The 12,847-nt window shown below is 43.6% G+C and overlaps 1 long non-coding RNA gene across 2 annotated transcripts in view; it reads left to right on the top strand.

Annotated features, from left to right (window-relative positions):
• The window catches only part of LOC113567471, a 42,806-nt gene that overhangs the window by 8,071 nt on the left and 21,888 nt on the right, over positions 1 to 12,847 (top strand). The window contains exon 2 of one of the 2 annotated variants that reach the window (XR_003409456.1): positions 3,263 to 3,321. The exons of the other annotated variant lie outside the window; for it this stretch is intronic. This is a non-coding gene — a long non-coding RNA (uncharacterized LOC113567471). The remainder of the gene's footprint in view (positions 1 to 3,262; positions 3,322 to 12,847) is intronic. 2 annotated transcript variants of the gene reach the window in all.

The following is a 12,847-nucleotide window of genomic DNA, read 5'->3' on the forward strand; positions in this document are numbered from 1 at the left end:
GCCATTCAACCTTTTTCCCTCCTTGTGCCCTCTTTTTTCTCTCCCTATTTGCCTGCAGGGCATTCCCCATTCGTCTTTTGCATGTTGTTGTTCTTTTGCTTTGTTTTTAACCATTTTTTGGGCTGTTATTACTCTTGTTTTTTTGTGTGTTATTGCCACCGCTGCTCGGGCCATGGCCATTGGCTGCCCTGTCTAGCCCCTGCTCCCTGCCTCCCAGACGCTAGAGAGTAACAGGGAGAGGGGCACGGGGAGGAGTAGAGGGGCTGTGCAGTGATGGTGTGGCTTGCTTCGGTGTCTCGGAGGGGCCTCCCGACTCCACTTATTTGTATGCTTGAGTGAAGACTCGCTAGTGTGGGCTTTGCATATCCTAGAAAATCTGTAAAAACCTATAGCTTGTCAGCACTGGCGTGGCACTGCTCTTGTTTGTCGTCTCTCCCCATCGTTACCCCCCTCATATCGATCTGATGTGCCGCCCCTGGGGTGGGTGATTCCTCGTTGCCTGCTGATCTTTGGACGCTGGGTATCACTGGGCCGACTCTCCGGCATGCGCCTACAGCCACACTGCTCCCATGTGTTCGTTTTTTTTGTATCTCCTACGTGTGTGTGTTTGTGTGTGTGTGTGTGAGTGCAATGAATTGAGGATTTCGCTCGCTTTTCGTTTCGTTATCACATTTCGCTGTCTCATGCTCTGCCCGCGCCACAGCTTTCTTGCCTGCACAATCCTGTTGCTCGCTCTCTCTCCTGCGTTCCTTATCTTGTGCTTCTCCTCGCTTGCGCTCCTTCCTTTGCTCTGCGCTCTCTCTCTTTGTATTATGATTGCCTGATTAGTTTCTGAGTCGCATTTCGGACTCTGAAGTTCAACGGAGAGACAGCAAGAGAGACAGAGGAGGGAAGGAGATCTTTCCTCTGAGACAGACAGAGAGGGAGAGAGAGAGGCGTGGGATAATGGTTAGTAGCTTCCCTCCCAGCAACGCCATCTTCGTGCTTCTCTCTCCAGCTCCCCTTTTGAGGGGAACCTTTGGGTTCTTAATTGCATATTTTTGCCGCCTTCAATTTTCTTCTTCCCTTGCCTCTGAGATGTCGCTTAAGCGGGAGGGATATTAATGATAGATTGGGGATTATTGGGGGATGAGCATTGCGGGTTAATTGACTGCTGAAACGGGTTTCGAATTGGGTTAAAAGTTTAAGCAAATAAAGGATCATCTTAGGGGTTCCTTTGGGGTATATAATACATACATGATATGCTGTTTTAGGCCTCTGCTTTCCTGCAATTTCCTAAAGCGAGTTCCAGGAAAGTGCCGTAAAATATCACAATTAATATGTTTTCTATTAAGTGTGCATTAAATTCTAGCCATTTTCTACCATCCCTTTGCCCCTCTTGTGATTCCCCCAAACATTATATAAACCTCCACCTCCTGTACCTTCGTCTTGGAACTTTTTTGGGACTCTTAAGGACACACAAACACATAGCCCCCCCCTTCTCACTCCGCCTCTCGTAGATGGGGAAAATTATTGAATTTTTCGCCTAATTTACTGCCGTTTACTTTTTGTTCTTTTACTCATTTCTATATTCATCAGGCGAGTGAGGGAGGTAAACGTTATTGTGCTGCCACGTAACGTTGCGTATACGTAACGTAATTTACAACATATGAATGGTGGGGGGGTGTAGAGGGGAGGGGGGGAGCGGGACACAAAGCGTGGCATGTTGGCCGTAAATAACTTTACCAAGAAAACTCGTACTGCTCTTGGAGCTCCTTTGCCTTCCTCCTCCTCCTCCTGCCGTCGACTCCGTTGGGGGCAGCGCCTTTACATACATGCATATACATGTATGTGTGTGTGTATGTGTGTATTTGTATTTTGTTGCAAATTGAATTCTGGCGAAGGCAGGAGGCACAACTTTTTGTCACTTTCTTATGTTTGACGACAACTTTGGCAGATAGATTTGTATCTTGTTTCCCAAACTGCGCCCCAGGAACATGTATCTTTGGCGGATTTAGAAGGAGTAGCAACAAAGGCGGCAGTGGAACAAGTTCTGTGGCAAATACGAGTGATTTCGGCTGCTTATTAAGTGCCGCCACAAACAAAAATCGTTGCAGAACAAACCAGGAGAGGAGAGAGTTGAGAGGAGCGAGGAGCGAGGAGAAGAGAAGGTTTTCAAGGCCCACGCTGGTCATATGCCACGACACGATGGAGATGGAGATGGAAAAAAAGAGAACCAGAACCGAAACAGAAACAGAAACTTGTTTAACAGCATTTTTCACTGTCTGCCGCAGGCCCCATGCCCCATGCCGCATTCTCCTGCTCCTGCTGCGTCTGCTTCTGCTTCTGCTTCTCATTCTGCCTCCTACTTCTGCTCCCAAAAAAGGAGGCGCCGCCCAGCCTAAAGATGGACTACTTTGATGGTCTTTGAAGGCAGCCATTCGTCTCTTTAATTGCGTTTTAATCGATGTATCGATTGTTTCTATATCATTTACAAGTATTTTATTTGTGGCCTCTGAAGAAACCATTTATAGTTCATTTTTGTGTGAAATCGTCGAGAAATCGATTAAGAATCGATGTACACATGAATCGAAGTAAAAGAACTATCGATTTTTAATCAATTATTGATTTATTCCGCATTTATACATTGTCGATAATTATTCGATCGATCATTTTTTGAAAGCCACCTCCACGGATGTGTCCTCTGCCATTCCTTTCCTCATTCGAGCATACCCCAATGACCACATGTACGCCCAAAAATGGAAGAAAAGAATCAGAATGTGGCGATAACAAGGTTCCTCCATATATGCGAATATTCGCAGAGAATATATGAGAACATGGCATTCGCATCGAGGGTTTATTCTCGTAGAGTCCCCCGAAACCCCACCCCACCCTCCTAGCCCCTTGCCCCTCCTACCCCTCCACTCCTCCTCCGTATATAATCTTTTTTCGGTTTCGATTTCTTCTTTGCTCTTTCCTTTTGTTCCGTCGTCGATGGCGATGTCCCACTGCCAAAAAAAATAGTGCGAGAGGAAAGTGTAGAGAGGAAAGGAAAGGCATATTTCGAAGGGGTTGGGAACAAGGCATAAAAGCCATAGGAAACTGGATTGGTAAAGTATTCTTATGATTTATCTCCAAATTATTAATGATATCTGTACAAATAATTCGAATGAAATCGATGAGAATCGAAGGCAAAAGTTATTTTAATTCGCACTCTTTTCTTGAATATTGCTTCTATATTACACTTGCCATAGAAATATTAACATTTCGATATGATTTTCAGTTTCTATGGACTTTCATTGGTTTCTATCTGGATAATCTACCCAGACAACAGATTTTGAGGTAAGGAAAACGCAAAAAAAGGCCTGAAAATCCATGGAAAATGCTGAATAAACTTCTATTAATTAGGGATATATGTAAATATGTATGTATATCCGTATATGCTCGTATATTTATCAACTGCAAACTGCACTGCGGTTCATTCCATCTTTCTGGCATTCCATTCTCTCGACATTCCTCCCGAAAGCAAACATAATCGACCCTCGGATACTCCTGTCAGCTGTCAACGTTGACGGCCATTTTGTATTTTCATTTCCGCCTTTTTTTTGCTGTTGTATTATTTGTTTAATTTGTACACGAGTTTTGGGCTTAAGGGAAAGGGAAAGGCAGGGGAAAAGGGAAAAATCCCAGAAGAGAGAAAAATAAATATAAACATAATTTTTAATTGCACCCAAAAGAGGCGTAAAAAGAACAACAAGAGTGCCCCCTCCTTACTCTCTTCCCTCTTTCTTCCAACAGGGAAACACTTTCCCACTTTCCCTGAGGAAAATGGGGAACATTTCGAGACATTTGACATTTAAATTTCCAACGCAGCGACCTAATAAGGGGGGAGGAGGGGAGGAGGAAGGAGTTTGTTCCCTTTGAAGGCGCTTAAATTTTAAATGGGAAACCGCACGGCTGTCCGCCTCCCCTGAAAGTGTTGAAAACTTTTCTCAGAGACTGTGCCAAGTGATTTGGGTAAACAATGAAAAGCGATTACTCTTTCCCCCACTCTCTTCTCCGCGCTCTCTATGAGCGCCTCCTCGTTTTGTGGTAATAAAAATTGTAAACTTTGGCAATTAATTTAATTTATGCGGTGTCTTTAATGTTTATAATGTGTGTGTGTGGCATGGTGGGGCTTGTGGGGCACATGGCTCCACTCAAAGCAAATGTTTGCCAAGAGGAGAGTCCTCTGGGTGGTGTCCTGCCTTCGATAATGTGTGTGTGCATTCCGCAGGGGAAAACTACGGGGAAACTTAAGAAATTTCTCAGGTACGGAATGAGTGGAAAATCTGAGGATACGAGCGACATGTCATGTCACACGTCGCTGCGGTTTAGACCTCTCTCTGGGATCCTGGCATAATAAAGAGGATAATAATCATTTTGTGCAGGGATTCTGCGGGATTCATATCTTTATTTGTGTGTGAAGACACCCACAATTTGGGGTTTTAACACGTTCTAGCGAGCAAAACAGCAATCAAGGAGGCACGAAGGGTCTACCATGTAGAATAAAGATGGAAATTGGGAAATGCAGATGAAAATTGTACTATTTCCAGACAAATTGGCTCTTCTGTAGAGGATCTGTTACCCTCAATTAACCATAGATCTCTCCACCATAGATCTATTCTTATATCCGCTAACAGCCAGATGGAACTGTCCTCAACCTCGAGCTCGTCCCAACAAGGATGCCCCAAGGAGCCTATTCTGGCCCTTTCTTCCATCTAGAGTTGAATCCTTCTGCTCATTGGGGTTTGTGGATCTCCTGTAGCGTATCTCCATCACCTACTCGCAAACTACACATCAAATCACAGCAAACGGATGGCATTTCCCTGCCTCCCAGCGCCGACTTCTATCCTCAAATCCTTGGCTCCCTGTTTACAATAGAGAGCGACTTGTAGCCAAGTTTGAGGCTTGTCCATAATTAATGCACTTACACGATGCATAATTATAATTAGTCGCGCCGCCAGAACAACTTCTGCCTAGCTTCTGCCAAAAGTGGGATTGGGAGATACAAAGGGTGCCGTACAGGAGGGGTGGAGATGGATGGAGGTGCCATGATCCCATCCACAAACAAATACACTGGGAAAAACTTCATATAAAATTCACGAATGGCTCCCTCTCTGCCCCCCCTGCCTTATTGTTACTGCCACGCCCTCAAAACAGATTTAGGCAAATGTTAATTAGACGTTGCGTGAGGGGGAGGGGGGGGGATGGTGAGGGGGAAGGTTACGGCCCAGAGGGAAGAGCGGCTTGAAAATTGCCACAAATTTAGTTAACATTTTCATTGAAAATACAAGAGACTCGAAAAATGGATACCTCCCCTCCCTGCCACCCCTCTTCTCTACCCCCTCTCTCTCTCTCTCTCTCTCTCTCTATCTCTATCTGCTAACTTGATTACTGAATAATTGAGTGCGGGATATAATGAAATTCGTATTCAAAATTCGTCGTCATTCAGTCAGCGTCCGTCCGCCTCTCGTCTCATCCGGCTGAATCCAAAATCCAACTAAATGTTTGAGGAGCGAGAGAGATAGAGAGAGAGAGATGACAAGTGGGTGGTGGAAGAGAGGGGCTCTCCCTCTAGAGGTGTGTGCTGTATTCGTGGGTCTGTGTCTGTATTTGCGTTTGGGTTTTGTGCGTAGCCGACTTGCATACGTAATGACACTCTCTCTCCCTCTCTCTCTGTCTCTCTATCTCTCTGTCCATCCACCTTGCTGCCATGACACAGGCCCCTTCCCCTGTCCCTGTCCCTTACCCTTCCCTCATCATCACAAACATTATTCAGCAAACGCTTTTATAGCCATTCAATGCCTGACGCGGCGCATATCCCCCGCTTTAGAGCCAAATTCTTGTGGGCGAATGAATGTTGGAGCCTTGGAGACATGGATTCAAAGGATATCTTCTTTGGGTACCCAAAGATCTTACTAAAGAATTTTTAGAATGAGATGAAAAGAGAAAATAATGAGAATTTATACGAAAAAGATTCACTTTTAATGAATATGATTCAGGAGAAGGGATTTCAATATCCTGCTTCTCCTTTCGGTCTCTCTTGGCTTCTTCCTTTGATCCTTATACTTATCTACAGCCTTTCTTATGGACTTTGGAACCATTCTTATAACTATTTCTGAGAAATGGAACCGGGAATCGGGAACCGGGAACCAGGAACTGGTTGAACTGTTCAAAAGTCTCGTCTCTTCTTTCGTACTACTGTTATCCTGTTGATCCCTTGCCACCCTCCTTCCCTGCCCTTCCCTTCCCTTTCCTTCTTTCTCTCTCTCGCTCGTTCCCTTTCCTCTTTTTTTTGGCGCTGCTGTCGTTGTAACTGGCGTGTCATTTCGCTTTGAGGTTCATATAAATTGTTTGGGGATTTAGTCGCACGATTTTCGTGTCCTGCCGCTTCCTGAAGCCAGAACCCCCCCGAAGTAATTTCCCCCCGTTACCGCCCCTCCCTATTCCCGGACATAGCGACACCGGGGGGGCAACTACGGCTCTGTCTCTGGCTCCGGCTCATTATTGTCGTCGTCGGTCGACGACAGTTCTCGTTTCAGTTCTGCGCTTAATGACATCATTTTGTATGAAAAATTGTAGTTGCATACAAAAGAGACAGAGAGAAGGGAGGGGGGAGAGAGGGAGAGGGAGAGAAAGTAACATAGGGAATGCCAGTCGTCGCCAGAATGAATGCCGGCTTCGTAATCCTTGCCAAAAATTATAAAGTTGAGGTAATGATTAATGTCAGGGACCTGCTTCATGAGTCTCCTCCCACACCCCCTCTCCCCTCTTCTTCCTCTTTCTCTCTCCCAGTGTGTTCCCATCACGCATGGATATCCATCGTCTCCATGTAATAATCCTTCTCATGAAATATTTGTATGACAGAAATGAGACATAACTTTTCCTGAAAATTATATTAAAAGAGGAGAAAAGAAAAGCCAGAGAGGGAAGGAAGGGGGTAGAAAATGAAAATGGAAAGAGAGGAACAACAGAGCAAGAGATAGAGATAGAGAGAGAGAGAGAGAGAAAGATGATAACTTGTAATTCACTTTCATTTTTGTCTGTCTCCAAATTTTTCAACCAAATCCGAAGTCACGTTCCTCCAAAAAAAGGCAGCCAAAAGGTGAATAGTGAATGGAAAAATTGGGAAGAGAGAGAGAAAGAGAGTGAGAACGCTTTAAGCAGTAAAAACATTAAAATTCTTTGAAGCAGAAATATGAACCGCTATCAAATAAATACATATCCAAAAGAACCGTCAAAGAACCCTAGAAATATTTGTTGAAAGTGAAAGGAGCGCTTTTGGAAAAACTCTCTTGAGCAGCCAATTAATGTAATCACCCATGAAAATGCCAGGAAAGGAGGTTATTCCAAGGAATTTCCCGAGCTCTTGGACTTCTTTTCCATAAAATGCACTCGCATTTTCCCTTTTCCCAGCCATGACTTCACCTTGGCGGTAACCTCAGCCACATTTCATTCCATTTCCCATTTTGCCCCATTTCATAATTCATTCAAGAAAAAGTTTTGCATATTTTTTGTACAGCGCCAACTAATTTCAAGAGGTGAGGCACCTGCGATGATGAAATAAATAAAGAACTTGTCAACATTTTCTTCAGCTGAAAGGACGCCCCGACTCTGCTCCACGTCCCCACCAGCTACCTTCTACCTCCTACCTTCTCTCTTTGCTCTTTCTCCCTCTGCTTCTCCTTCTCCTGCTGTCACGCTGTGCCTTGTCGGCTGTCAGAGGAGTTTTCCCCGCAATGGAAATAATATATAAGCTGAATGTTTAAATAAGCTTCAAGTCGCAGACTGAGGAAGGAATTGATATGGGAGGAAAAGCCACATCAGGAGACGGCATTTTCCCACACCACACGCGTCTCCTTTCCACTGATTGCCCTTCCTTCCTCCTTGAATTGGTGCTAAAAATTGTCAAAATTCCATTAGGAAAACCCGCCAAAGAGGGAACTGTTTTCTCCACATTTTCTCTATATTTTAAAGCTTTAAATTGGGGATAATCCCCATAAATTTATGCCGATATCTATCTGTATTTGTGTTTACAAACACTAGCTTTAAATGTCATCCTGTCATCCTGCGTGAACTGCGGAATGTGGCAAGACTCCAAATCGTTGTTTAATCAATTGTTTAAGCTTTTGTTTCACCCATTGTTTAAGGGGCTACGTTATATGGATATGAATCCATATATCGTTAAGAGAATTCATCGTTTATAAAACAGGATAACCCTCTAGTCGAGTTCTATTTGACATTTAATAAACTAATTTTTATTTGTTTTATTATGCTGCCGCCTGTTGATTAGCGCTTCACGTATGAAGTCCTTCCCCCCTGCGGGGGGGCCTCTCTGGGGCTTTATTTGCATTCCATTTATTATATGTTTGAAATGCAATTCTATGAACTCTTCGCTCAATGGCGCTGCGCACACCACACCAAGCACAAAGCACACAAAAAACACTCGTAATGAAATTAAATATACAACATCCACACAATGGAAAAAACGAAAAAACCCTAGAGCGAATGCAAATGAAAAGGGTCTGGACTGTGAGTGCCGAAGGTTGAGATGCACTTAAAAGGGGTTAATATTACTATGGTAGGTCTATCCGTACCGATATGTGGGAGTTCTTTGTGAAAACTTAAGGAGTTACAAAAATGCTACCTATTGAAGGTAGTAAAGGTCTTTCCTATGTTTATATTTGATTATCTTTGTTCCAGAGAAACACAAAGCCTGAAATACCCTTCGAAAAGAGTACAAAAAACACTGCAAAAAAGGCAGAAAAGGGTTTAGAAAAGAGAGGGGGGGGAGGAATGCTGCCGCAGAGGCGTAGTTTTAAATTACGATTTCCGTAAAGCCGCAGAAAAGTGGGGTGGTGTCTCGGAGTCTCTTTATTTTTTTTGTAGAGATTCGGATTGGATGGGTTTGTTATGTGTTGATTTTCATGGCTTTTAACTTTAAATGCTATTGAGGTGGGCGGGGGTCGGTGGTCGGTCGGTTGTGGCAGAGACTACCAGGGGAATGGAGATTGGGGGGGGAGGCGCTGGCACAACCGCTGCGGTCAGCTAAATGGCCACCGAAAAAAAAAAGAGAAGGCAAAACGAGAGAATGAAATGAGAGATTGAGTGCTCGATGGAGAGCGAGAAATAAAATTATATTGCAAGTGCACAAAAAAAAAACAGAAAAATTGAATTTTATGCAGAAATTATACCATATTCAGTGGAGGATTAAAGAGGGGATGCATATTTCAGTTTTAAATTCGAATGTAGACCGAGATCCATTCAGAAATACCTGAAAATGAAATCCCGAACGTATGACTGGAAATTTGATGGGAGATTTCGATTTGGAGGAGGATTTTTTTTGATTTATTTTTTTAGTTAATTAAACGTAGGATACACATTTGTTCGGGGTGCTTGTGGGGATGGCAGGACTAGGCAGAGGAGCTTAATGAATGATGAAAGCGCAGAATGTGAAGTGCATTTTGATTGGAAGTGACTTCTATTGGGTGTGGGAGGGGGAGTGGAAGCTGATGTCACACACGCGTCATTCAGAATGGATAAACATAACAGGCTGGTTAACGATTAAATTTACTGGAATTAACGACAGGAAATATCGATTTTCAAATAATTTATAGAATTCTCATCCACAATCGCTACTTTAGTGTATACTTTATTTAATGATGTTTGAATAGATTCGAATTAGTGGAAGTTTAAGTCCTATGAAGATTTCGAAATATTTTTCCGCTAGAGTTGTACGATACAACAATACTTTCAGGCAACAACTTAACCGCTCTATCCCCACCTTTTTACACCCACTGCCTCGTTTCTCTTCTCACTCTACCTACTCCCACACTCTCTCGTCCCACGCACCATCCCCACTGTAGCCTCTTTCCATTCGGCACTCTCCTGCCTCTGACATTCCACCATACTCCCATTTTATATCTAAATTTATCAGCCATATCATTAGATTTGTCAACGCAGAATCCAAAATCAAAAGTTTTTCCTCTCTGAATCCACTTGATCTCTTTAAACCGCTACCTCTCTCTCTCTCTCTCTCTCTCTCACTCTTTGTGTGGGTGTTTGTATGTTCAACTAACCTCAAAATCGAATCAGCATCAGCGCCAGCAACATCCCCGAGACGAAGGAGAAACAACAATAGCAACATAATGACCCCAAAAGTATTTCTATTTATAGCAACCACAAAGCATAGCTAACCGTAAATTATGTTCTTTGGGCTTTCCCCACTCTGCCCACTCTTGTGTTCCCTTTTTCCTTTTCCCATATTCCCCATCTTCTGTCCCTCTTCTGCTTCCCCAACTCCAACCTCTGGTTCCCCTCCCTTTTGTACTTCTCCCCTCTGTGCTTTTATCTGGGTGACAGAGGCCCTATCATACGCCCACTTAAATGGTTAGGGACCAGGGTTAAAAGAAGGTACGGCAGTCCAAGAGGAGCGGCCTTCCTTCAGTTTAGTGAGTGCGAATGATGCACCAAGGAATGTACATGCATGTGCGTATACTTATTGCTGCCATACCTTTCATACAATTTACCTTGCTCTAAACGATAAGAACCGGTTATGCTGCTGCTGCTGTTTTTGTTGTTGTTGCCGTAAAGCAATTTCTTGCATCGGGCATCTCTTTATTTCTTTTCTATTCTTCGCGAGCATCGCTATCGCTGCAGCTCTTGATGCGTCGTCATCGTCGTCGTCGTCTCGCATCTGGCATCTCTCTCTGGCCCACACGTATGTCACCAAATGTCATTGACACGATTTGCTTTATGCGCTGCAGTTCTTCTCTTCTCTCTGTCGTTCTTCTCTACATAAAGCAACAGAACCAGCAGCAGCAGCAGCAGCAGTGGTAGCAGCAGCGCTGCAACTGCGACGCAGTTTACTTTGTGTATGCACCTCTGTATGGGTGTGTGTCTGTGTGAGTGTGGGACCACCTCAGCTTTTTTTCCACTGTCTCTGCCTCTGCCTCTGCTCTGTCTGTGACTTTGTGTTTGTCTTGTGTTTGGTTATTTCTACCTCTGCTGCCGGACCGCCCGCCCACTTCTCCTGCATTCACTAGCCGCACAGATGAGCACGAACGAAAGAGAGAGTGAGAGTGACAGAGATAGCTACTGCATAGATTGTTATCAGTTGGCAAACAAGAAGGCACCGAAGGCCTTCTGCTCGGGGTGTCGATGCTTTGATACCCCTCTAGCGTGGTGTTTTTATGGTGGATATGTAAAAAAAACAAGTGATTTCAATTAAATTTTGTATTTTTCGATCGATATTTCCTAAGAAAGCCTAGTTCTGATGAAGAAACCTTTACCCTTTATGGGATTTTGCGATGCTTGCTTCTTTGCCTTGCAAACATCTGAACAAAACCATTATACCCTCTCTCTCCACACGGTATAAAAAAGCCACCGACTCGTCGTTCAGCTCAGTGAAAATTGTCGTTGCTCTGAGCTTGGAAAAATTATTGAACCAAATTGTGGGCCAGTGAGGCATGAGTGCCAGAGGTAGAAGAAGATGAAAGATAGAACGCGAGAGAGAGAGAGAGGGAGGGGGTGGCAGGGTACAGGTGCAAGTGTTGCATATACGTAATGAGAATGAATGAACGAGTCAGTCGGTCATTTGTTAAATCATTAAAAATGAATTAAACGCCAAATATTTTATTTTCAGCTTGTGCTTGGTGTCGGGTGGCCCATTAGCGGCATATAACACTTTATGTCCACTGTTATACGGCCTATGATTATTGCGTTCTATAGAACTTTCAGCTGATTGAAGGCCGGCCCCACTTTGAAATGTGAATACAAATATTTAATATTATTATGACTACATTCCTTCCGTGCATGTAATGCGTATATTGCGGATAATTAACGGATTCAATTCAATTAATGAGGATATTTCTGCAAAAATTCAATCGTAAACCACACTCCAATGTGTGGGTTGTTATCGAATTGTTGATCCAGGAATTCGCAATGGGAGAAGTTTATATTAAATGGATGATGCCACCACGGTGGTGGTGGTGCGGAATCTGGCTTGTGGCGTGACTTGTGAGGGGGATTGGGGGGACAGAGATTGAAATTGCAGTCAGAGAATGTGGCAGTAGTCGATGTATGGACGGATTAATTGCAACCATTTATGTGGCGTGTGTTCCTATGCGTATAACAGTTGATTGCGTGCAATTTTCAACAGTAATATGTATAACAGTGGCTGTCGCTACACAATTGTCCGAGTGACAGCCCAATTCCAGTTCAAAAAACTCTGTTGAAACAACAATTTGCTTGTAACTGGCAATTTAAATGAGATTTCCACACCACACACCACACACATCCCCGTTTAAAACTAACTGAATTCGTGTCGCATCCTTAACACACACAGGACAGCATAACGGAACCAAAACACGGTTAAAATTCACTCTGCCACACGTCTCTTCATTCAACATTCAACATTCCGATGTGTAGTACATTCCCGCATATCGCATGCCGCATAAATTTATTAGAAAGAATGTTCTGCCAACTGTCAAAATGTGCGACAATCTTCTACCTCCCTCCCTCCACCCCCTAATCCTCCACTCCACTCGTGTGCAGTTTATTTGAAGAACGTGAAAATGTTGTGGCCGGACACGGAGAAGCAACAGAAACTCTCTCCTGCTCTCATTCCCATTCCCATTCCCCTTCTACAATTTCCATTCCCATTTCCATAACTACAATATTCGTACACCACACCACATAACATACTCCTATATGCATATGTATAAGTCTGTAGATATGTATGTATGTTTATATAGTCGTATATCTGTAGCATCGTCTGTGGCGGCATGCATGTTTACTCATGTATTTGCATTTCGTGTGACATAAA

This window comes from Drosophila persimilis, unplaced genomic scaffold (assembly GCF_003286085.1).
Source record: "Drosophila persimilis strain 14011-0111.01,24,50 unplaced genomic scaffold, DperRS2 tig00000000-arrow-pilon, whole genome shotgun sequence".
NCBI lineage: Eukaryota > Metazoa > Arthropoda > Insecta > Diptera > Drosophilidae > Drosophila > Drosophila persimilis.